Below are 22,791 nucleotides of genomic sequence, written 5' to 3'. Positions count from 1 at the left end.
AGAGGGGGAGGGACCTAGAAAAATACTGATTTTTTCCTGACAAAAGGTGGTGTTGATACTGTTTGTATTTCCGTTGAAAGAAAGCCTGCCCATTTCAACCCAAGTTCTTTAGGATGCCCCAAACTGAAAAACATATGTAAATACTGCTAATCCCACACAAAGGATCATAGGCTCGCAAAATATGAGAAGGACCATGAGAGATCAATACTAGTCCAATACCCTCTAGGATTAGGTTGAGGTAAGGGAGGCTGAGACGGAGTAACCTACTCGGGCACACACAGATATCTGGTTCAGTTCTCTCTATATTTTCTTTTAGATCGCCAAACCAAAAACTTGAGGATCCCCTCATTTCTTTGTTCCCTCTTTGGATAGGATCAGAAAGAAAATTCTAGTGTTGTGTGGCAGCTCCTGGGAGCAACGAATACGTGCCCTTTAATCGCATTCTCTCTCCTCCCCATCTGGCTGGCTTTGATGTGCCCACCGTGCTTTTTCATTGGTCATTTCGCAAGGCTCCGCGCCCCCTTCCAAGGTTTCCAGCCAATCAGCTACTCCTTACCGCCTCGGGGCGGGCTTTGAGGAATGTACCACTGGGCCTGCAGGGGGGTAGAGAGGAGGAAGGGCGTGGTAGCGGCCCCTTTCTCTACCTTCGGCATAGAAACATGAGCTTCTGGGCAAAGTCGGAGCCTGCGGGTAGCGACGGCGTCCCCGAGGACAGGAGGCAGAGTGGGTTCCGGAGGCTCACAGAGGTTCGCGCCCCGAGGTCGGTCCCTGTGGTCGCGCCCCGGGGGCCGCAGCCCCGCCCTCCCATGTGCCCGCCCCGCCCGGCGGCCGCGCCGCTGCCTCAGCCGCCGCCGCGGTGCTGCCCGCGCGGGACGCAGAGCACTGAGGCGCGGACCCCGGGCTGAGGTACCAGCCGGAGTGGGGTCGCCGCGGGTTGGGGCGCCGGACGCCGCGCCCGAAGGGCCGAGGCGTGGGACTGCGTGCTGCGGCCGGGACGCCGGCGCACCGCGGCATGAGGCGGAGGTGAGAAGTGCTCCGAACCCGGCTGGGACCCGCGCGGCCGGGCGCCTCCCTCTGGCCGCCGCAGCTCCTGAGCGGACTGCCGGCCCGGGTCCAGGTCCAGGGCGGCGGGCGGGAGGCTGGGCGCGCTTGCCGGGGACGCCGTCCGAGGCCGGGCACGAGGGGACCCCGCCGGCTGCCAGCGTGTCGGCGAGTGGAAGCGCCGCCGATGAGCCGCGCTGGGGAGGGCGGGTGCCGTGGAGCTTGACCCCCGCCCCCGCCGTGATCGTCCAGTCCGTTTTGTCCCCCCTTCCTCCTCTGACCCCCGTGTCCCTGTGTGCCCTTGTCCCCTCTTCTCGTTCTCCGTGTGCACCATCTCCCCGCCTCCCCCATGTCCCCCATCCCCTCGTCTCCCCATGTCCCTCTACGCCCCCGCGCAACTTCCCTCCAGACTCGTTCAGGGAAAGCCTCTTATAATACAAACTGCATCTTGAGGTTTAAGGGGGCTGTTTAACGCAAGCATCAGTTACGGTAAACATAAGCGTTTTGGGCCGAGAAATGGAGGCGAATTGCGAGCAGTGTTTTCTTCAAGGTTTCCCACCTTTTCTTTTTCTGGAATGTGGCTGGAGAGATGGCGTTTAAACTTTCAAGTCCTATCTGACAGCTTGTAAGGGTCGTTTGTAAAGGTCGTTTGGATTGTACCCCTGGGGTGAGGGTGAGTTGGGTTTTTGAGTGAGCTGGATGTTGCCCTTCAATTGCTGAGCAAGCAGGAAGGCCTCTGCCCCCTCATTACCTGGCCACACAGGTGCCAGTTCTTTGTGGTGGTGGTTCTTCTGTTAGGGGCCTTCAAGAGGAAATTATAAATTTAGCATTTGATTGTCTGACGGACTAGGTCAGAAATTTGGCTCAGGTTGTTGCAGTCCTACAATGAATTCTTCTTGAGCTCCAGGTTGTAGGAAAATTTTAATTTTTTTGATGATATATTAAATGTCATGAATTAATTCCAAAGTTATAGGAAAAATATAGTTTAGGTGTTTTTCTTTCAAAGAATCTTTAGGAACTTGGATCTGGTTCCTAGCAAGCCTCCTTTTTGTGTTCATAGCACTAACTTTAGAAATATCTAGAACTCTTGACTGCTGGATTGTGAGGGTCCCCCCACCCCCACCCCACAGTGCCTCCATGTTTCAAGTGATGGCTGTTTCATGGTGTTTCTAGGTGTGGGAGAGAAAATGGGCTTCAAAGTAAGGAATATAAAGTACTTAATGCAATGCCTGGCACATAGTAGATGTTTAACAAATGTAAGTAATTTTTCTTTCCTGTTTGGAAGACCTGTGGGTGATGAAATTGGATGTGGTTTTGTTTGCATGCTCCCTTCTTAAGTTAGGAAGACCAGATCCACCATCCCCCCACTCCTCTTCCCATTCCAACCTCTAGGTCTCACCTCAAAAAAAAATTTTTTTTTAGTTACTCAAATGAATTTATCACATCTGTAGTTGTATAATGATCATAACAATCTGGTTTCACAGGATTTCCATCCCACAGCCCAAACACATACCCCCACCCTCCAAACTGTCTCCTCTGGAGACCATAAGTTTTTCAATGTCTGTGAGTCAGCATCTGTTCTGCAAAGAAGTTCCGTCTGTCCTTTTTTCAGATTCTGCATGTCAGTGAAAGCATTTGATGTTGGTGTCTCATTGTATGGCTGACTTCACTTAGCATGATAATTTCTAGATCCATCCATGTTGCAAAAAATGCTGATATTTCGTTCTTTTTAATGGCTAAGTAATATTCCATTGTGTATATGAAACACATATTCTTGATCCACTCCTCTGTCGATGGACATTTAGGTTGTTTCCATGTTTTGGCTATTGTGAATAGTGCTGCAATGAACATTGGAGTACATGTGTCTTTGGGAGTCGTGGTTTTCTCTGGGTAGATGCCCAGGAGTGGGATTGCTGGATCAAGTGGTAGTTGTATCTTTAGTTTTCTGCGAAATCTCCATACTGCTTTCCACAGTAGTTGTACCAATTTACAATCCCACCAACAGTGTACTAGTGTTCCTTTTTCTTCACACCCTCTCCAGCACTTATTGTGTGTAGACTTTTTTGATGATGGCCATTCTGGCTGGTGTAAGGTGGTACCTCCGAGTGGTTTTGATTTGCATCTCTCTCTAATAATGAGTGATGTTGAACATCTTATCATGTGTTTCTCAGCCATCTGTATGTCTTCTTTGGAGAAGCGTCTGTTTAGATCTTCTACCCATCTTTTGATGGGGTTTGTTTTTTTGGTATGGAGCTGCAGAAGTTGTTTATAAATTTTGGATATGAATCCCTTGTCAGTCGATTCACTTGCAAAGATGTTCTCCCATTCTGTGGGTTGTCTTTTTGTGTTGTTTAGGGTTTCCTTTGCTGTGCAGAAACGTTGAAGTTTGATTAGGTCCCATTTGTTTATTTTTGTTTTTGTTGTCAATACTCTGAGAGGTGGATCTGTCACCTCAAAATTTTTATGGTAAGTTAAAAATGAAATTCAAACCTCTGGGCCTAGAAGTAAAACTCAAACAAGGAAAAATTCAGTTTGTCCTTCTGGCTCGTGTCTTGCATTTTTTTCAGAAGAATAATGTGCACCGTGGAAGAGGTCTTGCACTTTCCTGCACAGGAGAATAAATGGCCAGAATCGACCCTTTCTTGGGTCTGTTGAACAGTCCTATGGGTAAGGATTTTGGTTGTTGTTGGCTTAATGTGTCCAAGTAGAACCATAAACCTTTCCTAATTTCTTCTGGCATTGGCATTTAAGAAATAGCCCTTTGGAGTTTCTGTGGTGGTGCATCAGAAATGAACCATGAGGTTGCTGGTTTGTTCCCTGGCCTAGCTCAGTGGGTTAAGGATCGGTGAGCTGTGGTGTAGATGGAAGATGCGGCTCAGATTCTGCATTGCTGTGGCATAGGCCTGCTGTTGTAGCTCCGATTTGACCCCTAGCCTGGGAGCCTTCATGTGCCTTGGGTGCGGCCCTAAAAAGTAAATATATAAACAAAAATAAAAAAGGTTACAATTCTCATTTAAAATTAAAATGAAATAAAAAAGAAACAGCCCTGGGTGGGTGAGGCTTGACCAGCATGCAAAGCATAGTCTTAGATTTGATGGGCTCTGCCTCTGAACTGGGCTTTGCAGGGAGCAGCCATGAACCTCCTCCTGCTGGTAGCGGGCTCCGTGTGAGCAGATTACAGGGCTATCAAACCTAATGTTCCTGAAAGAGTAAGAAACGCCACTGGTTTATTTATGTCCTGTAATAATTGGGTGTGATATTTTAACAATAATTGTGTTCTGGATTTACTTATTGCTTTTTCTTTGAAGAAGTGAAAGCTTTTTAATTGCCTATTATCTCATTGATTCTTACTTGTCTCTGAGGTCATCGAAGTTTAGTGCCGTACGCTTTTCCCACTTTATGGATGAAGAAATGGGGGTGATGTGATTTGTTCTAAGTTGGGACATGGTGCCTGAGTTGGAACTTCAATTGAGTTTTCTTTCTCATGAAATTTCACTAATAGGGGAAGAAGTCCTCTTTTTTGGAATCTGAAGGACTTAAAGATACTAGACTATTTACTTTTTAACTTGTTTTGTTTTGGCCACACCTAAGGCATATGGAAGTTCCCCGGCCACGGATTGAACTGTGCCACAGCAGCAACCCCAGCTGCTGCAGTGACAATGCAGGATCCTTAACCTGCTGTGCCCCAAGAGAACTCCCTGTTGTGCTTTTTGAGATGACTAGACAGCTAAGGCTAGCTAACATTTATTGGTGCCTATGTGTGGGGACCTGAGCCAGGCGCCTCATGTGCATCTCCTCCTTTATTTCCCACGACAGTGTACAAGGTAGGACTTAGAATTTTCCCTGATTTTACAAATGACGAACTAGGGTTTGGTGAGACCCAGGCCAAGACAGTGACAGACAGCTGGGCTGGTACTCAGAGCTGAGCTGGCTCTGAAGTGTGTGCTCCTAACCTCCATGCTTTAGTGGCGATAGGGGAGCAGATGTCAAAGTCCTAATACCTGTTGCTAATGCCTCCCTGGGTCTCATGGGCTGTGGTTGTACAGGGGCTTTATTTTTCATTGAAGTAGATTAGTAGGAATTCTGGACTTTAACTGGGCCAGAAGCATTCTTTAGCCAGGTTATTACTTTAGTGGGAAAAATAGAGCTGAAAAAATAACTATATTTGGAGAGTGTGAAGTATGTAATGAGACCAGATGGGGAGAATAGGGACAGAACCAAAACGGTCGTGGACAGACGGAATTTGTGATATTCTAATTCAGGGGACCCCTTTAGTACCTAGGCTTTTTTTTTTTTGGACCCCAGGCTTTTTAACTTAAGCTGCAGGTTGAAATTGTAAACCTGGAGGCATGGCACTTGTGCTGAAATCTCTGCGGTAAATAAGGCTCTCAGTTTCTACTTTAGATAGCACAGTTGAAAATCTGACTCCTTTTTGGTCTTTAGCTTCCACAAATAATGTGGTACATTGTGCGAATGGTGGGGACATTGTTTGGAAATTTACCTAAACTCTCTGTGGACTTCCCCTTCCCTTCAGCCTCGCATTCTGTCATCTTTGATTCTACTTTTCGGAATGCATCCCTGCCCCGTGGGGCTTAGCCACGTGTGGCTTGCTGTTTCCTTGGCGTTGGGCTTCAGCTGTCTTCAGGTGTAAAGGCTTAGCGTCATCGTTTTTAAGAAACTGGAGGGGGAGGACAGGGAAACTATCCTTTAAACCCTGCAGTTCACCAACTTTTTGTTCAGTGACAGGGTTTCACAGGGGAGAGAAAATTGCCGCAACTTAAGAGAAGGAAGTGGTGATAATCAGATTAGAGAAGGGAAAAGGAGGATTGTTTGTACCTTGGTGAGAGGTGGAAGAGGAAGGGCAGGGGCTTCTGCTGAGGGGTCAGTTCCTCGGCAGGAACAGCTTCTTCACCCTGCATCCCTCTGCAGTGCCTCCTCTGTGGGTATCTGTCACAGAGGAGGAAAGAGCAAGCTAGAGTAGGTGTATGTGTGAACGAACCTCATTAGATGCAGAGCTGTATTTAATCGTGTATCTCGTGAAGGATACGGTCTGGCTAACTCTGGAGGGAGAGGAGCAGTGCTTGGGCAAGTGGTTAACTGGTAGCTTTTATTGATTTTTCTTTACTGTCATATGAAAGGCAAAGTGAAACTTTGGTGGGTCCCAGCTTTGTCCTGTCTCCTGCCCTGCCTCTTTTCTGTTGTTGATGTAAACAAAGTATGAGGGAGGGTTGAGTCCTTTTGTCAGTATTGGAGCTTGGGAAGAGAGGGGGGTCAGGGCAGCCCAGAGGGAAGACTGAGAAGGATGGGCTGTGCTTACACTCCTAGTCCCTGCCACCACCCCCCCCTGCATTGTGACAACAAACCTTCAACTCCAGCTGCCTGGCTGCTGACAAAGTAACAAAGCCAACTTATCAAGGTCCCAGCTATACTCCATCCTGTCTGCTCCTTCCTTCACCCACCTCCATCACCAAGCTGCCTTGTGATTGAGAATCCGTGGATTTGTGTGTAGAAGAGGAGAAGAAGCGGGGAGAGTAGTATGGTAATGATGTCAGCAGTAAGGTGTAGAGACAGTTGGTGGTGCTCCTGGCCCTGTTCTTAGTGACCGCATGCCTGAAGGCAAGAGGCCATCACAGCAGCCTGAGGGGTAGGTGCTGTGATGGTCCTTGTTTCCTGCGGAAGGAAGCTGAGGCACCCAGAGCTTGGTGACTCCTCCGTTAGAAACTATGGAGTCAGGCTTCAGACTCAGGCATTTGGTTCTGGAGTTGTGCTCTCACAGACCAGTCAAGGACAGCTGGCTTGGGTGAATTTGCCTCTATCAAGGTTATCCTTGGGGGTCAGCCCTTCTCTTCCACCCTTCGGTCCACAGTTTCACATTGTTTCTCCCTTCACTTTTGAGTTATCTTTTTGAACAGCTGCAGGAGAGATGCATTTAGTTAACTTGTGTATTCTTATAAAACTAGGACAGAGTCAGAGGAAATATTTTGGAGTTTTCAGAGGCGGACTTCCCAGAAGGGACACTTAGGACAGAGTAAGAGTCTTTGGGGGCCTAGGGGCTGGACCACGTGATCTGGAAAGGTTTGCTTCATGAAAAGCTGAGGAAGCTCTTCTCCTTTCCTCCTCTACTTTTTTGCCTGGCATGAGCTTCTAATCCCCCCAACCCAGAACTCATGCAAATCCTATCATTGCCCTAGCTCAACTACTTTATGGATGATTTTTATTAAAAAAAAATTTTTTTTTTGACCAGGCCCATGGCATGTGGAAGTTCCCAGGCTAGGGACTGTACCCGAACCATGGCAGCAACCTGAGCCACTGCAGTGACAAGGCCGGATACTTAACCCACTGCACCACAAGAGAACTCCTGGATGCTTTTTATTTTATTCTTTTGGTTTTTTTAAAAGTTGAACTAGTGTGTGATCCTAACCACTGTTTGGAACAGAACCTTTTACCCAGTTTGGTCATGACTGGTTAGAGTCATTTTTTTCCCTGTGGAAAAGGAAAGGGAAGTATTTTAACTAGTGACATGGACATGTTTCAGTTTGTTTCCAAAGTAGACGGGCTTTTCTTAAAACCAGACTTTCAGAGTTAGGAAAAAAATCAACCTTCTGCCTTTGGCATTTTCAGCACCTTTAGGCAAGTGGGTACTGTGGGTGCTTAGGTAGGAATGGCTGTCACTTACTGAGCGTTGCTGTGAGCCAGATACAATGCCAAGTGCTTTTTGTGCACTAGTTTCCTGCTTCACACCAGGGAGGATCGTTACAGAGAGGTTAAGGTCCTTGACCTTAAATAAGTTTCAGAGGCTGGATGACTCCAAATTCTGTGCGTTTAATCACCTCGCTGTAAGCTGACATGTTGAGGGAGCAAAAAGAAGAGGAAGCAAGGAAGAAAAGACAGTATGGGGTAGGGGAGAGAAATTCGTGAAATGGCAGCATGCTTGGGCTCTCAGGACTCCCTGGGACCAGAGACTCCTGGTCTTCAACCACCCTCAGAGGGCCAGGGGCAGAGGGGCCAGAAACTGAGAGCTTTGGCTTCATATTAGGGCTTTCTCTCAGCACACGTTTATTGAGTAACTTATATTTAAGGCAAGTGTCAGACAATAAGGTGAGGTCTGCCTGCAAGGTGGAGGGTGAGGGCAACATAGATGCAGAAAACTGTAGTGTGTTGTGATTAGTGACTGAACTGGGCAGGGAGCCCCGACATGGAGTGATAAGGAAATTTATACCAATGAGCAAACTGTTTTTTTCTCCATTCAGTCTTATTAATTTTGTACATAAGACTGAGAATTTCTAGAATTTACCCCCATGCTATTGTTTCAGGAATGTTTGTATATTTCCAAACAGGATCTCTTTGCTGCTACTCTAGAGGACCAGCCTAGCACCTCCGTTGCAGGAAAGGCTGGGACCACCTCCCCTTCCTGCAGGCTGCTCTCAGGCCCAGCACCATTGCCGACCTGTGGCTTGTGCTGCTTGCCTTGGATGTACCGGTACTCCATGCTACCAGGGTACCATTTCCCAGGTGCTCTAAGAGAGATGGAGCAGTTCTGGGCATGAAGGCCTTAACTGATGCTTTGGGAATTACATCAGACCATGTTACCTTTAAAGCTCCTTTCTAACTTTAGGACCCAGAGGCTGTGCCTATAGGGACCTCAGAATCGGTGGTAGCCTTGTAGTGGTGCCTGCCAGCCCTCCTACTCCTCTTTCCTTAAGTATCTCTTTGTCATGTGCTGTATTTGGAAGCTGATATATTGTGGAAAAGGCCTAATGGAACTTCTTGCTGGATATGCTCAGTGAGATAGAGTTTTTGTGGGTTTTTTTTTTTTTTTTTGGCTATACCTGTGGCATATGGACGTTCCCAGGCTAGGGGATGAATTGGAGCTACAGCTGTGGGCCTACACCACAGCTCACAGCAAAGCTGGATCCTTAACCTACTGAGTGAGGCCAGGGATCGAACCTTCGTCCTCGTGGATACTAGTTGGATTCATTACTGCTGAGCCACATTGGGAATTCTTTGTGTGTTTTATTTATTTTTATTTTTTTAAACTGGCATATGAAAGTTGCTGGACCAGGGATTGAATCCGAGCTGCAGCTGTGATCTGTGCTGCAGCAATGCTGGATCCTTTAACCCACTGTGCTGGCTGGGGATTGAACCTGCTTCTCTGCAGGGACACAGGCTGCTGCAGTCACATTCTTAACACTGTGCCACAGTGGGAACTTCTTGCTTTTGTTTTAATGTTTTATAAGACGTTTGGATTGCTATGATCAAGTCCATTCAAGTAGAAATTACTTATGTCTCCTGGAAATGATTAAGCATCTTCCCCTCTGCTCCCTGCTATTTTAATTGGGTTGACTCAGTTTGGTGATAACATTTAGGACCCTTTCACATGTTGCTAATGAAGCGTTCTCTCGGTGACCTCAGAGAAGCATGCATCAGCTTAAAGATATCCTTGCTTTAAGCAAAGTTGATGTGAGAAAATGTAGATTGACCTCCTAAATAAAGTTGTGTGTTATCTGTATGTCTTGGCTTTAAATTTAATTCTTCACAGTAAAGGAGTTTGGCAACAGAATTTCTTCCTGAGGAATTGGGAATTTTTCTTTTCTATATGCAGCTTTCTCAGGTGGTCTGATCTTCTACCCGTGGTGAAGTGGCTGCCTGTCACTTTTACCTCCTTGAGCTCTCCATGCCCCACATAGGCGAAGCCTCATAGCTGCAGATGACACTGGGCTCTGCCTTTATAGGCTTCCAGGCCTGTAACCCAGGCTTGTTGGTGCAGCAGAAAGAGCCAGATGCTGTTCTGGCTGTGGGTCAGGGTGCGTCCTGGCAGCACCAGGCTGGCCAGCCTCTGCTCATGAAGTATTTGCTTGCACACTAGGCATCTGGACCAGATATCTCCACCTGTGCTGCTTTACTCAGCTCAGCATACAAGTGCTTTCCTCTCATGCTTTTCCCTGGCTGCTTCTGCAGGCTTTTGTGAGGCCCAGATGCTTGGGCATAGGCAACAGGCAGGAAAATCCAGTGTGGAATATAGGTTGTTTCCTGGTAGGAAAGGAAAGGAGGTCAAGGGATTTGGCTAAAAACTTTATATTAAGGTATGGGGAGGTGGGCGGGAACTGATTTATCAGGAGCATGCTTTATCAGTGGGCTTTATGACATGTTCTTCTTTAATCTTTACAATAACCTTACGAAGTTACATACATGATCCCCACTTTCCAGGCTGGGAAACATGAGGCTCGTTGAGGTTAGGTGGCTTGCCTGAGATCTCTTAGCTCTTGGAAGGTGGTGTCAGAATGTGCGAGCAGTCTCTGGTTTTGTGCTTTGTACCCAGGCCTCATGATCCTCATGCCCCGCTTCTCCACTCCCCAGTTTGGGGGTTCCCCAAATAATCTTACCTGAGAAAGAAGTCCAGAGGAAGAGGAAAGAGAGAAGGAATGTACTTTCTGGGACTCTATGTCACTGTAAAGAAAAAAATGCTGCTTGCCGTTCCAGCTCTACAAAGACCAGGACATCAGCCACTGCAGTTGCCCGTGGATGGTGCAGCCTGAGAGGAATTCAGGATGGAGAAAAACAAGATTCTGTGCTTTGAATATACCGGCCCCTGGATAGTTAAGATGTATATCTCAGGAAGAATTTCAGTGACCCCAGCTTCTCGTACCTTCCTGTACATAGGAAAACACTGAAGTGGTTAACTTGAGATGTCTGTTCTTGGTGATTAGCAGTAATCTTTTTATGCTTGACTACATGTTTTTCCCAGCAAAGGAGTTCATTTATATCCTGGCTCCTCCCTTACCTCTTTGGAGCAGTTCCTCAGAGCTGCCCGAGAGGCTGTCTCCTGGGCTATAGTCCTCAGTAAGGTCCTCAGGTGGAACCTAACTCTCTCTGTGTCCACCCCCCATAAAACTTAACTCTCTCACTCTCACATACACACTACAGCATGAGTAGTGATTAGGGTTGTGAACTCTGGAACTAGGTTCTGCACCGTTTACTAGGGTGTGTGACCTTGAGTGTGTTATTTAACCTCCCTGGGCCCCCAGTTCTTCATCTGTGCAGTGGCATGGCAGTCTTATTTACTTTGTGTGGCTGCAAGCATTTAGAGTTCTGCTGGTACTTGGTAAGCAGCAGTGAACACCCTGAATGTTACGGAATACTGTTATGACCAAAGGGACAGTTTCGGGGAGCATGTGTGGGTCCATGCTTACCAGATGAATGCTCCCTCAAACACCCCCCTCATCTGCTGATCTCTGCCTCATCCCTGGCTTGGTGTTGTTTTCCTTATTAGCAACGCTTTAGAATTCCAGGAATAATTTTTTGATTAATTTATCATTTGTTGGGCCCCTTCTTTGCATGTTGCCCTGTACTGGGTATCAGGGCGGGGTGGGGGTTCCCAGAAGTATTTGACCTTGCCCCAGCTTCAGAAGATACAGAATGGTTGGATAAAGGAAGATGAAAAGCAGTGAAATGCCAAATGGCACAGGCAGGTGACTCCATTGTTTGGGGAGAACAAGGGCAGTAACCTTTCGAAGACTTATTATATGCACATTACTGGTTTAGATGACATGCATTATCAGCCCTGCAACCTGGGTGCTACTCTATCACTCCTGCTTAGATGAGGACAGAGATGCAAAGGTCTTGTTTAAAGGCACATGAGTAAGAGGAACCTGGGGTTTGGACTGTAGTGTGCTGACTCTCATGGGCTTGTGTAGGCTGTGTCCCAGGTCATTAATGGGGTTGTCTAGGTGAGGTGAAGGGGGTGCTGTTGTGAGCAAAACTTAGAGCAAGAGTGAGCATGGTGCATCAGGGCTCCGTGAATGAGGAGGCCAGCCTGGCTGGTTGGAGTTGAGCTCAGTGTTTATGGGCTGCTGAGCCACATTTAGTCTGGGTGCTGGGAGATGAGTAAGATGTGTTCCTTGCCCTCTGGAATCTTACTGTATCTGGGGAGACAGACATACAAATAGATGATTTTGGTGTAGTGCGGTAGGAGCTTTGATGAGAGTAAGTATAGGGTGCTGTGGAAGCAGAGGGGAGGAAACCAGGAAATGTTCCCAGAATCATGAAAGGCAAGTTAGTGGTGAGGTTAGCAGTTGACGGCCAGAAAGTTTTTCTGAAAGGTAGAGCATAGCATGAACAAAGCCGTGGCCGTGTGGGCTTTTGCTAAAAGCATGGTTGTTTACGTGGCCTGATGGATGCCAGGATACAGTGTGAAGTTTATGAGTAACAGCGAGTTCATCAGAGATGTTTGAACACAGAGCAACAGTGTGGAAGTAGTATTTTAATCTGGTGGGGTGAGGCGACAAGACCAGCTATGGGAGGAGTTCGCAAACTTCTCTGTAAAGTGCCAGAAAGTAAATATTTTAGGTTCATTGGACCATATGGTCTCTGATGCAACCACTTGACTGCTCTTGTAGGAAAGCTAATTATTGGTAAATGAATAGTCGTGGCTCGTGCCAATAAAGCTTTTATTTATGACCCCTTCCAAATTTACTTCATCCAGTTCTTGAATGTCACGAAGTAGTCTTCTATTTTTGCCCCCAACAACTAAAACATATAAAAACCCTTCTTCATTTTAAGGTTGGATTTGGCTCACAGGTCATGGTAATAATTCAGGTGTTAATGACAAGAAACTAGAACAGGATGTTGGTGCTGGAGATAGAAAGGCAGGGACTTGATGCCAGAGACATTTTGAAAAGAAGATACTGACTAGATAGAGGAGATAAGAGAGGGAAGAGACCCAGATAATATTGAAGTCCAGGCTTGGTCCCTTCCCAACCTCCTCTTGGTAAAACTGGCCTTTCCTTTCCTTTTCTTTTTTTGGCTGTGCCGGCAGCATGCAGAAGTTCCTGGGCCAGGGATTAGACCTTCGCACAGCAGTGACTCGAGCCACAGCAGTGACAATGCTGGATCCTTAACTGCTAGGCCACCAGCGAACTCCTGGCTTTATTTTTCTTGTGCTGAGGATATGTCTTGTTTCTAGAGAAAACCCTAGAGATAGCTGATGCTCTCAGACCATCCCCTCTGTGCGTTGTTCTGATTGTCTCCCAACGAGTGTCACTGTGCCAGACACCGTTGCTGCCTTGGCCTCCAGGTGCTTTAGGCAGGAGGTGGCTCCTGCTGTAGCTGGGTCAGCATGCCCACCTCTTTGTCGGGCCCCAGGAAATGTTTATTTTTTGGATAATTTTTGATATAATTTCATATTTACAGAGAAGTTTTTTTTTTTTTTTTTTGTCTTTTTGCTATTTCTTTGGGCCGCTCCCGCGGCATATGGAGGTTCCCAGGCTAGGGGTCGAATCGGAGCTGTTGCCACCGGCCTACGCCAGAGCCACAGCAACGCGGGATCCGAGCCATGTCTGCAACCTACACCACAGCTCACGGCAACGCCGGATCGTTAACCCACTGAGCAGGGGCAGGGACCGAACCCGCAACCTCACGGTTCCTAGTCGGATTCGTTAACCACTGCGCCACGACGGGAACTCCCCACAGAGAAGTTTTAAGAGCAGTACTGGAACTCCCTTGTACCTGTTCCCTAAATTTGTTAATTGGATTTTAGTAATTACGTTTTGCCCCATTCTCCCCCTGCCAACTCAGGCTCCCATTCCAGCTCTGCCTTTAGTGGCTGTGGAATCCTGGACCAACGTCTTCATCTCTCCAGGCTGTCAGCTCCCTCGTAGAGTCCTCAGCAGAATTTAATGAAATAATACACAATAAATGCCGAGCATGATATCAACCTAGCTGGTAGCAGATGGTCAGTAAATATTAGTTCTTTTCCTTCCTCAGCATCCCTGGAAGAAGTGAGTCAGTGACGGAAGTGGGTTGGCAGGGAGGGGCAGGGAAATCCTGAGTCTAGGTGTAGAGAGGGACAAAAACAAGATGTTAGAAATGTGACCATGAAGGAGCTGTTTGTTATCAAACTGTGACTCTGAGATGGAGAGTTAGGGGGTTTTTGCAACTTTATTTTGATGTAATTTCAGAAAAGGCAAGAATAATACAAGGAGCTCTTGTTCCAAAAGCACTCATTTTCATTTTGCCCCATTTGCTTTTTCAGATTTCTCTGTCTCTCTGTATGAACGAAGACCTTGACCCCTAAATATGTCAGTGTTTATCTCCTAGGAGTATTCCCTTAGATTTTGTCTTAACTAGAGAAGTACCATGGTTTGAAAGTATTTGGAGAAGATGGGCTGAAGGTCAGGGGTCCCATGGGCAGGCAGTTTGGAATATCATCCACTGGAGGGTAATGAGGACAAACTGTGACCAGAACTGGGAGGGGTGCAGACCCAGGAGACATGTGGTGGGGTCTTGGGGTGAGGTGAGGTCTAGGATGAGGCAGAGGGCGTGCCCTTCCTTGTATGTAACTGCATCACTTTCTGGGGAGGAGGGCAGCATGCATACCTGAACAGGCAGCTGCAGCTTTAAGGGAAAATGAAGCATCAGTCCCCTTTTATTTAGATTACAGTCTTTAGAAGATAAAAGCCCCCAAAGCCTGGCTGGTGTATAGCATCTATCCTCCTACATTCTTTTTTTTTTTTTTTTTTTTTTTTTTGGTCTTTTTGCCTTTTCTGGGGCCGCTCCCGTGGCATATGGAGGTTCCCAGGCTCGGGGTCTAATCGGAACTGTTGCTGCTGGCCTACACCAGAGCCACAGCAACTCGGGATCCAAGCCGCATCTGTAAGCTACACCACACCTCACGGCAATGCTGGATTCCTAACCCACTGAGCAAGGCCAGGGACCAAACCCGCAACCTCATGGTTCCTAGTCAGATTCATTAACCACTGAACCACAACGGGAACTCCTGTCTCCTGCATTCTTACAGGCTTGTATTGTCACAGTGTGACCTGAAGGACACTGCAGCTGCTGATATGGGGAAGCACTTCAGGCTTTGTCTTGTGCCGCAGGTGTAGCAGTCACTAGTGACAGTGTCAGATGGGACTGAGTGGGAGGGTGGTGGGAAGCCAAGAACCAAAACCACCCTTGGGAAGGGAACCAAGGAGGGGTATGCAGACCAGAGACAGAATCAGAGGGAACCAAGGAGGGGTATGCAGACCAGAGACAGAATCAGAGGGAAAGAGAGCACCCATATTGAGCTTAAGGAGCCCCGGCGCTGTGTGTGAGCTCCCACTCTTACCCTCTGGGGCCCGGAGCTGTTTGTTGGGCTCTGTTTTTTTCCAGTGTAAGAGCCAGAAATTTAGGACAGCTTTAAGGAACGCTCTGTGAATAATGCCACCCAGGGTGCTAAACCAAGCCAGACAGTTGAAGGACTGAAAATTAACTTTTCCAGTGCCTGAGTGTTTTGTGTTTTGCGGAGGAAATACCTCAGGGAGAATATATCAAAGAAGGTGTTTTACATTTGAGCTTCTAGTAAGTATTGAAAGTCTCACCCCTGCTCTCTGTAGAGGTAATGAACTATAGGAAGACTGCTCAGCTCTCTGGCCTTCAAAACCCCCAGGTCTAGGAAAGTCTTGGTTCCCTCTGGGGCCTCAGGGATGAAGTAACTACAGGGTTATACTTTGTCTCCACAAACACGGGTGAGCACTTTTGGGTACTAAACACTGGGAGTGTAAGAGTGATCCATGGCCTGCCAGAGCCTGCTCATACTTGTAGCTAAATTTTCAGGAATGTTGCAAGTTGGTTGTTAAATATAGCCATCATCGAAAATTAATTCTGGAAATGTGTAGTTAAATAAATTGTATTGAAAACAAGGATAATAAATATTCAAAATTCATTATTTCCTCATTTTGGCATTAACAACACTCTTAGGTCTCTTAGGCCCCCATTTGGAGGAAATAGTGTATAATAATGAACGACACTGCAGCACTATTCACAATAGCCAAGACATGGAAACAACCTAAATTGTCCATCTACAGATGATTGGATTAGGAAGATGTGTTATATATACACAATGGAATAATACTCAGCCATAAAAAAGAATGGCACAATACCATTTATAGCAACATGGGTGAAACTAGAGACTCTCATACTGAGTGAAATAAGTCAGAAAGAGAAAGACAAATGCCACATGATTTCTCTTGTAACTGGAATCTAATATACAGCACAAATGAACATTTCTGCAGAAAAGAAAATCATGGACCTGGAGAATAGACTTGTGGCTGCCCAGGGGGAGAGGGAGGGAGTGGGAGGGATCGGGAGCTTGGGGTTATCAGATACAACTTGGAGTGGATTTACAGTGAGATCCTACTGAGTAGCATTGAGAACTATGTCTAGATACTTATATTGCAACAGAATGAAGGGTGGGGAAAAAGAATGTATACATGTAAGTGTATCTTGGCCCCCATGCTGTACAGTGGAAAAATAAATTAATTAAAAAAAATGACAGTGCATCTCCTCCTAACGCTGTGTGGCGATGTCAAGTCTGTACCTTGAACTTGGCCATAATAGAAGTATTTATACCTTGGAAAGCAACAAGTACTACACATCGGGGCTTGATTTGTTGTTTTGTTCATTGTCTAAGAAAGTGATGGAAAAATGTTAACATTTGCAGTTTAAACTTGCTGTAGGTGTGTAAATGTGGTTCTGCATTTGGCCAACTAGATGTGATTTCAGAAAAGTGGTGTTAATAATGTTTTTTGTGAAGTAAATACTTAAATTTAACAAATACAGATAACCCACTTCCTGTGTGCAGGACTTTGTGCTAATTTTTCAAGGAGACATAAATTGTTAACATTGTCCTTGTCCACTAGGAATGTATTTCATGGTAGGGGAGCCAGATACATGTACAGTGAACTGTAACAAGGTGGCTGTGAACAAAATGCGGTGCCAAAAGCAGTTCGTTCTGATTGCATGGTGGGGAAGGCCATGTAGACAAGGCAGGATAATAGATTGCAATAATTGACTGGGGGACCCCAGAAGAGTATTCCAGTTTTGATTAAAAAACCCTTTCTGTCTTTATTTCCTGATATATCCCTATCGTCTAGTGGGATAAATGCCTGGAATTCTCTGATCATTTCACAAATGCCAATTCTGCCTCTATAACCAGATGGCTGGAGAGGGCCCACATCCCATACTTCTCTCCTGTTCCTCACAGCCCCTGGCCAGGAGCTCATATTATGTGTTTTCAAAGATGTTGTTTTTTTTATGTGCACCAGCAAAGCGTCATAGAGTTCAGGTTTAGAAGAGACATGAGACAGTGTCCGCCTAATGTTTAGGGTGGAAGAAGGGCTCAAGAGATCCCCACCTACTACAGGCTGGAACCACTCACAAAGTCCCTGAGTGCCGTGGGAGTTCCTCTAATGATGTCTCTGGTGAAAAGACATTTCTCTATTTTATTAACATTTATTGAATACCTACTATGTGCCAGTTCCTGTGCTGCTTACGAGAATACAGTGACGCTAAAGACATGATCACTGCTCTAAAAAGTTTTACTACGTAATTCACATATATACAGTTTACTCATTTAAAGTGTACAATTCACTGGTTTATCCATAAGAGTTGTGCAACTATCACAATTAATTTTAGAACATTTTCTTATCTCCCAAAGGAACTCAGTATCCATAGGAGTCACTCTGCACTTCTCTCCAGTCCCTCTCTCCCCAGTGACAGGCAACCACCAGTCTACTTTCAGTCTCTAAAGATGTGTTATTCTGGACATTTCGTATAAATGGACTCCTATAATCTGTGGTTTTCAGTGACTGGATTTCTTCACTCAGTATAGTGATGCAAAGTTCATCCATGCTGTAGCCTATATCAGAACTTCATTCCTTTTGATGGCCAAATAATACTCCATTTTATGGATATACTATAGTGTCTTTATCTGTTCAAGTTGATAGACATTTGGCTTTTGGCTATTTTGAATAATGTCGCCATGAATGTTCACATACAAGTTTCTGGTGTGGACACGTGTTTTCACTTCTCCTCTATGTATATGCATACCTAGAAGTGGAGTTGCTGGGTCATATGATGACTTTAACATTTTGAGTAACTGCAAAGCTGTTTTCCAAAGTGGCTGCACTGTTTAAATTCCCACCAGTACTGCATGAGGGTTTCTGCCTCTCCACAACCCTTTCTACCACTTGCTGTTATCTTTTTTGGGGGGTATTTTGAGGGCTGTACCCAAGGCAGACAGAAGTTCCCAGACTAGGGGTCAAATGGAGCTGCAGCTTCTGGCCTACTTTGCAACCACAGCAAAGCTGGATCTAAGTCTCCACTGCAACCTACACCACAGCTCCAGGCAGTGCCAGATCCTTAATTCACAGGGATTGAACCCACATACTCATAGTTACTAGTCAGGTTTGTTACTGCTGAGCCACGATGGGAACTCTGCTATTCATTTGGAGTCTAGCCATCCCAGTGGCTGTGAAGTAGCGTCTCGTGGTTTTGCAATGGTTAATGACGAGAAGCCTCTTGTGTTGTTATGACCATTTGTAAATCTTTGGAGAAATATCTACTAAATCCTTTGCTCCAATATTCTCTGATATCAACTGTATAAATATTTTCTTAGGTCAATCTCCCAAAGTAATAGAAATAAAAACAAAAATAAACCAGTGGGACCTAATCAAACTTCTGCACAGCAAAGGAAGCCATTAAAAACAAAAAACCTGAAAAGACAACCTATAGAATGGGAGAAAATAGTTGCAAATGATGCAATCGACAGGGGCTTAATCTCTAAAATATACAAACAACTCAACAACAACAACCAAAAAACCAAACAACCCAATCAAAAAATGGGCAGCAGACCTAAATAAACATTTCTCCAAAGAAGATACACAGATGGCCAACAGGCATGTGAAAAAATGCCTAACATCACTAATTATCAGAGAAATGCAAATCAAAACTACAGTGAGGTACCACCTCACACCAGTCAGAATGGCCATCATTAATAAGTGTACAGATAGTAAACACTGAAGAGGGGTGGAGAAAAGGAACCCTCCTACACTGTTGGTGGGAATGTAAATTGGTACAATCATTATGGAAAACAGTATGGAGGTTCCTCAGAAAACTAAATATAGAATTACCATATGACCCAGCAATCCCACTCCTGGACATATATCCAGACAAAACTTTCATTCAAAAAGATAGATGTTCTCCTTATGTTTATTGAAGCACTGTTCACAAGTCATGGAAACAACCTAGTGTCCATCAACAGATGAATGGATTAAGAAGATGTGGTGCAGGAGTTTGCATTGTGGCTCAGTGGGTTAAGAACCTGACATAGTGTCCGTGAGGTTGTGGATTCAGTCCTTGGTGTCGCTCAAGGATCTGGCATTGCTGCAAGCTGCAGCTTAGGTCACAGATGTGGCATGGGTCTGGTGTTGCTGTGGTTGTGGTGTAGGCTGGAAGCTGTAGCTCTGATTTGACCCCTAGTCCAGGAACGTCCATATGCCACAGGTGTTGCTGTAAAAAGAAGAAATAGAGAAGATATGGTACGTATACACAATGGAATATTACTTGGCCATAAAAAACAAAATAATACCATTTGCAGCAACATGGATGCAATTAAAATTATCTTACTAAGTGAAGTAAGTCAGAAGGAGAAAGGCAAACACCATATGATATCACATGTGGGAACTAAAATATGGCACAGATGAACCTATCAATAGAATAGAAACAGACTCACAGATATGGAGAACAGATTTGTGGTGGCCAAGGTGGAGGGAAGGAAAGTGGGAGGGACTGGGAGTTTGGGGTTAGTAGATGCAAACTATTATATTTAAAATGGATAAACAGTGACGTCCTGCTGTATAGCTTAGGAAACTATATCCAATCACTTGTGATAGAACATCATAGAAGATAATATGAGAAGAAGAATGTAAATATATATGTAACTGGGTTACTTTACCATATAGCAGAAATTGATAGAACATTGTAAATCAACTAATAAAAAATTTCAAAAAATCCTTTGCTCATTTAAAAATTTGGGTTACTTTTTTCTTATCAAGTTGTGAGTTCTTTATATATTATGGAAATGAGTTCCTTATCAGATATATGATTTGCAAATGTTTTATCCCACTCTGTGGGTTATCCTTTCACTTTTTTTTTTGGCTGCGCCTGGGCCAGGGATCAAACCCAAGCCACAGCTGTAACTAGAGTCACAGTAGTGACAAAGCTGGATCCTTAACCCACTGAGCCACCAAAGAACTTCTCCTTTCACTTTTTCCCCCCCTCCATTTTTGGCTGCCCTGTGGAATGTGGAGTTCCTGGGCCACAACCGCAGTTGCAAGCTAAGCTACAGCTGAGCCAAGGCCAGATCCTTACCCCACTGTGCTAGGTCAGGGATCAAATCTGAGTTCCAACACTCCCAAGACACCACCAATCTCATTTTGCCATGGTGGGATCTCCTTCCTTTCACTTTCTTAACAGTGTTGTTAATTTTGACAAGTCATATTTGCCCTCAGTTCTTGAGTAAACCTAGATTTACATGACAAATTTCTATCTTTCAGGTGTTTGTTATTTTTGATGAGTCTCTGCAAGTTGAATAGTCTATAACCAGTCTTATAACCTTTAATACTCAGACCTTCTTATGTTGGTGACTTTGTTTTAGCTTTTAGAAATTTATTTTTTTTATTAAAAAAAATTTTTTTTTTTGTCTTTTTGCCATTTCTTGGGCCACTCCTGCGGCATATGGAGGTTCCCAGGCTAGGGGTTGAATCAGAGCTGTAGCCACTGGCCTACACCAGAGCCACAGCAACGGGGGATCTGAGCCGCATTTGCAGCCTACACCACAGCTCACAGCAACACCAGATCCTTAACCCACTGAGCAAGGGCAGGGATCGAACCCTCAACCTCATGGTTCCTAGTCGGATTCGTTAACTACTGAGCCACTATGGAAACTCCAGCTTTTAGAAATTTAAGATCCTGTGAAAGTGGAGACTAAGGCGTGTATCCTTTTTATAGCATTTTACTCACCATGTCACTGGTAAAAAAACAACCATAAGCTGATGACTGATTGGGGCCAGGCTTCTGGGAATAAGTTGGAGGTGGGACACAAGTATACTGAAGTGATGTTTAAGCACAAGCCAGGAAAATGAAGCCATGTCATTTCCCATTGTGATCTTAACTCTCTTGTCTCATCTAGTGAGATTTTGGCTCTATTTACTATAAGGCATGGAATTTAATAACTAGAAGTGTATCTGGGGTATTTGGAGAAGTTACCGCAATGAAAAACAGAAACTGTCTCCTACCCTGATCCTATTCCCTGATCCCCTGAAATATCCCTACAGAGTATTTCAGTAGTCACCCTCCTCCCTATGTGTTCAAACAAGACTAAAAAAAAGTAAAACTTCTTACTTACATAATAGTGTTCTGTCAGCTGTCTCATTTGCTTCTACCACCTGTATAGCAGTAAAGTAGTATGTCCCCCGCTGAGGGAGCCTGCTTAGGAGGTGGGCTTTCTCATCCAAGACCATATCTTAACGAGTAGGTGGGGAGGCTGGGGCCTCTTTGGAGGGATGTACTTGGGATTATTGGCAAATACGCCTTATTTGTGCCTTATTTGTTCTGTATCCTTTTTAGCTCTATTGGGTATTTCCATTTCTAGGTTAGGTGAATGAATGTGTTGATTTCTTTGCCTGTAATCTGAGCAAGTGGGTATGAACCATGTAGCTGAGGCCTGGAGGGTGCATGGAGCATAGGAACAGATGTGTGAGGGAGAGGAGACCTGGGTAAGGACAGTGGAGAAGGTAAGTCCTGTCTGTCCAAATGCAGGAATGTTGTGAGGTTTATGAAATAGGGCAAGAGTCAAGTAGAGTATAAGACAGTTTGAAAGTTCCCAAGCTTGTACATGTAACTCATGAAGCATCTAAGCATGAAGCATCTAAGATGGCTCTTTTGGCACGTGTACTTGTGAAACGAAGCCTACTTCTGCATTCCCACCTTGAACAGAGCTACCTGTTATAAGTGGGTGACAGTGGCATCTTGGATTGCTTCTGGCCTTTCTCTTTTGCAGAACTCAGAATCTTCCACATAGCTTTGTGATCAGAGCTGAACTGAGACTAGCGGTTCTTTTACAGAAGTCAGTCTTGGAATGCTTGAGAAATTTCTGTCTGCCTTATTCTTGATGGACAGAGACTTTGAGGACGGTTGTGATGTGATTATGTGGGGGGGGGCTCTGGAGTCAGATTGCCTAGGTTTAGCTCCATCTTCTACCACTTGGAACTACGTGACCTTGAGTATGTTACTGTTCCATTTCTTCACCCAAAAATGTAGATAATATCTGTATCATAGGGTTTTGTGAGGATTAAATGCAGTCTTGTGTGTAGTTCATCACATCGTAAGCACGTATTAAATATTAGCTACAATGATTACCGATGCTGTTGTTGCTGTGAAACAACCAAAACATTAATTTGGTCCCAGCCTTTATAGTGAAGTGGGTCATCGGGTTGGGTAGCAGGATTTTTGGTGAGATGTGGAGTGTGAGAAGAAATAACAATCTGGAGTTCCTCTTGTGGCGCAGTGGTTAACGAATCCGACTAGGAATCATGAGGTTGAGGGTTCGATCCCTGCCCTTGCTCAGTGGGTTAACGATCCGGCGTTGCCGTGAGCCATGGTGTAGGTTGCAGACGCGGCTTGGATCCCGCGTTGCTGTGGCTCTGGCGTAGGCCGGTGGCTACGGCTCCGATTCGACCCCTAGCCTGGGAACCTCCATATGCCGCGGGAGCGGCCCAAGAAATAGCAAAAAGACAAAAAAAAAAAGAAAAAGAAATAACAATCTAATGACTCCCACTTGCTGGTGCCTCCTGTGTTGGGCCCTGCAGTGTGGCCCTTATGTGTATAAAGTCTGTTTACTTCTCTTGACATCATGCAGGGCAGTTTTAT

The 22,791-nt window shown here is 45.4% G+C and overlaps 1 protein-coding gene across 44 annotated transcripts in view; it reads left to right on the top strand.

Moving 5' to 3' along the window:
- Positions 1-22,791, top strand: part of MICAL3 (microtubule associated monooxygenase, calponin and LIM domain containing 3) — a 241,772-nt gene that overhangs the window by 68,996 nt on the left and 149,985 nt on the right. For 35 of the 44 annotated variants that reach the window (XR_014804017.1, XM_084957169.1, XM_084957164.1 and 32 more), the window contains exon 1: positions 827-1,023. The exons of 7 other annotated variants lie outside the window; for them this stretch is intronic. The gene's annotated coding sequence lies outside the window, so the exon portion shown is untranslated. Of the gene's footprint in view, positions 1-611; positions 761-826; positions 1,024-22,791 lie in introns of those variants that run through there. 2 more of the 44 variants (XM_084957162.1, XM_084957129.1) reach the window with 1 other exon arrangement.

Source organism: Sus scrofa, chromosome 5 (assembly GCF_054392235.1).
Source record: "Sus scrofa isolate SSC_HxYL_T2T_F1_AM1 chromosome 5, Sscrofa_HxYL_maternal_Yorkshire_Landrace_v2.0, whole genome shotgun sequence".
NCBI lineage: Eukaryota > Metazoa > Chordata > Mammalia > Artiodactyla > Suidae > Sus > Sus scrofa.
This window is presented reverse-complemented; position numbering and strand designations above follow the sequence as displayed.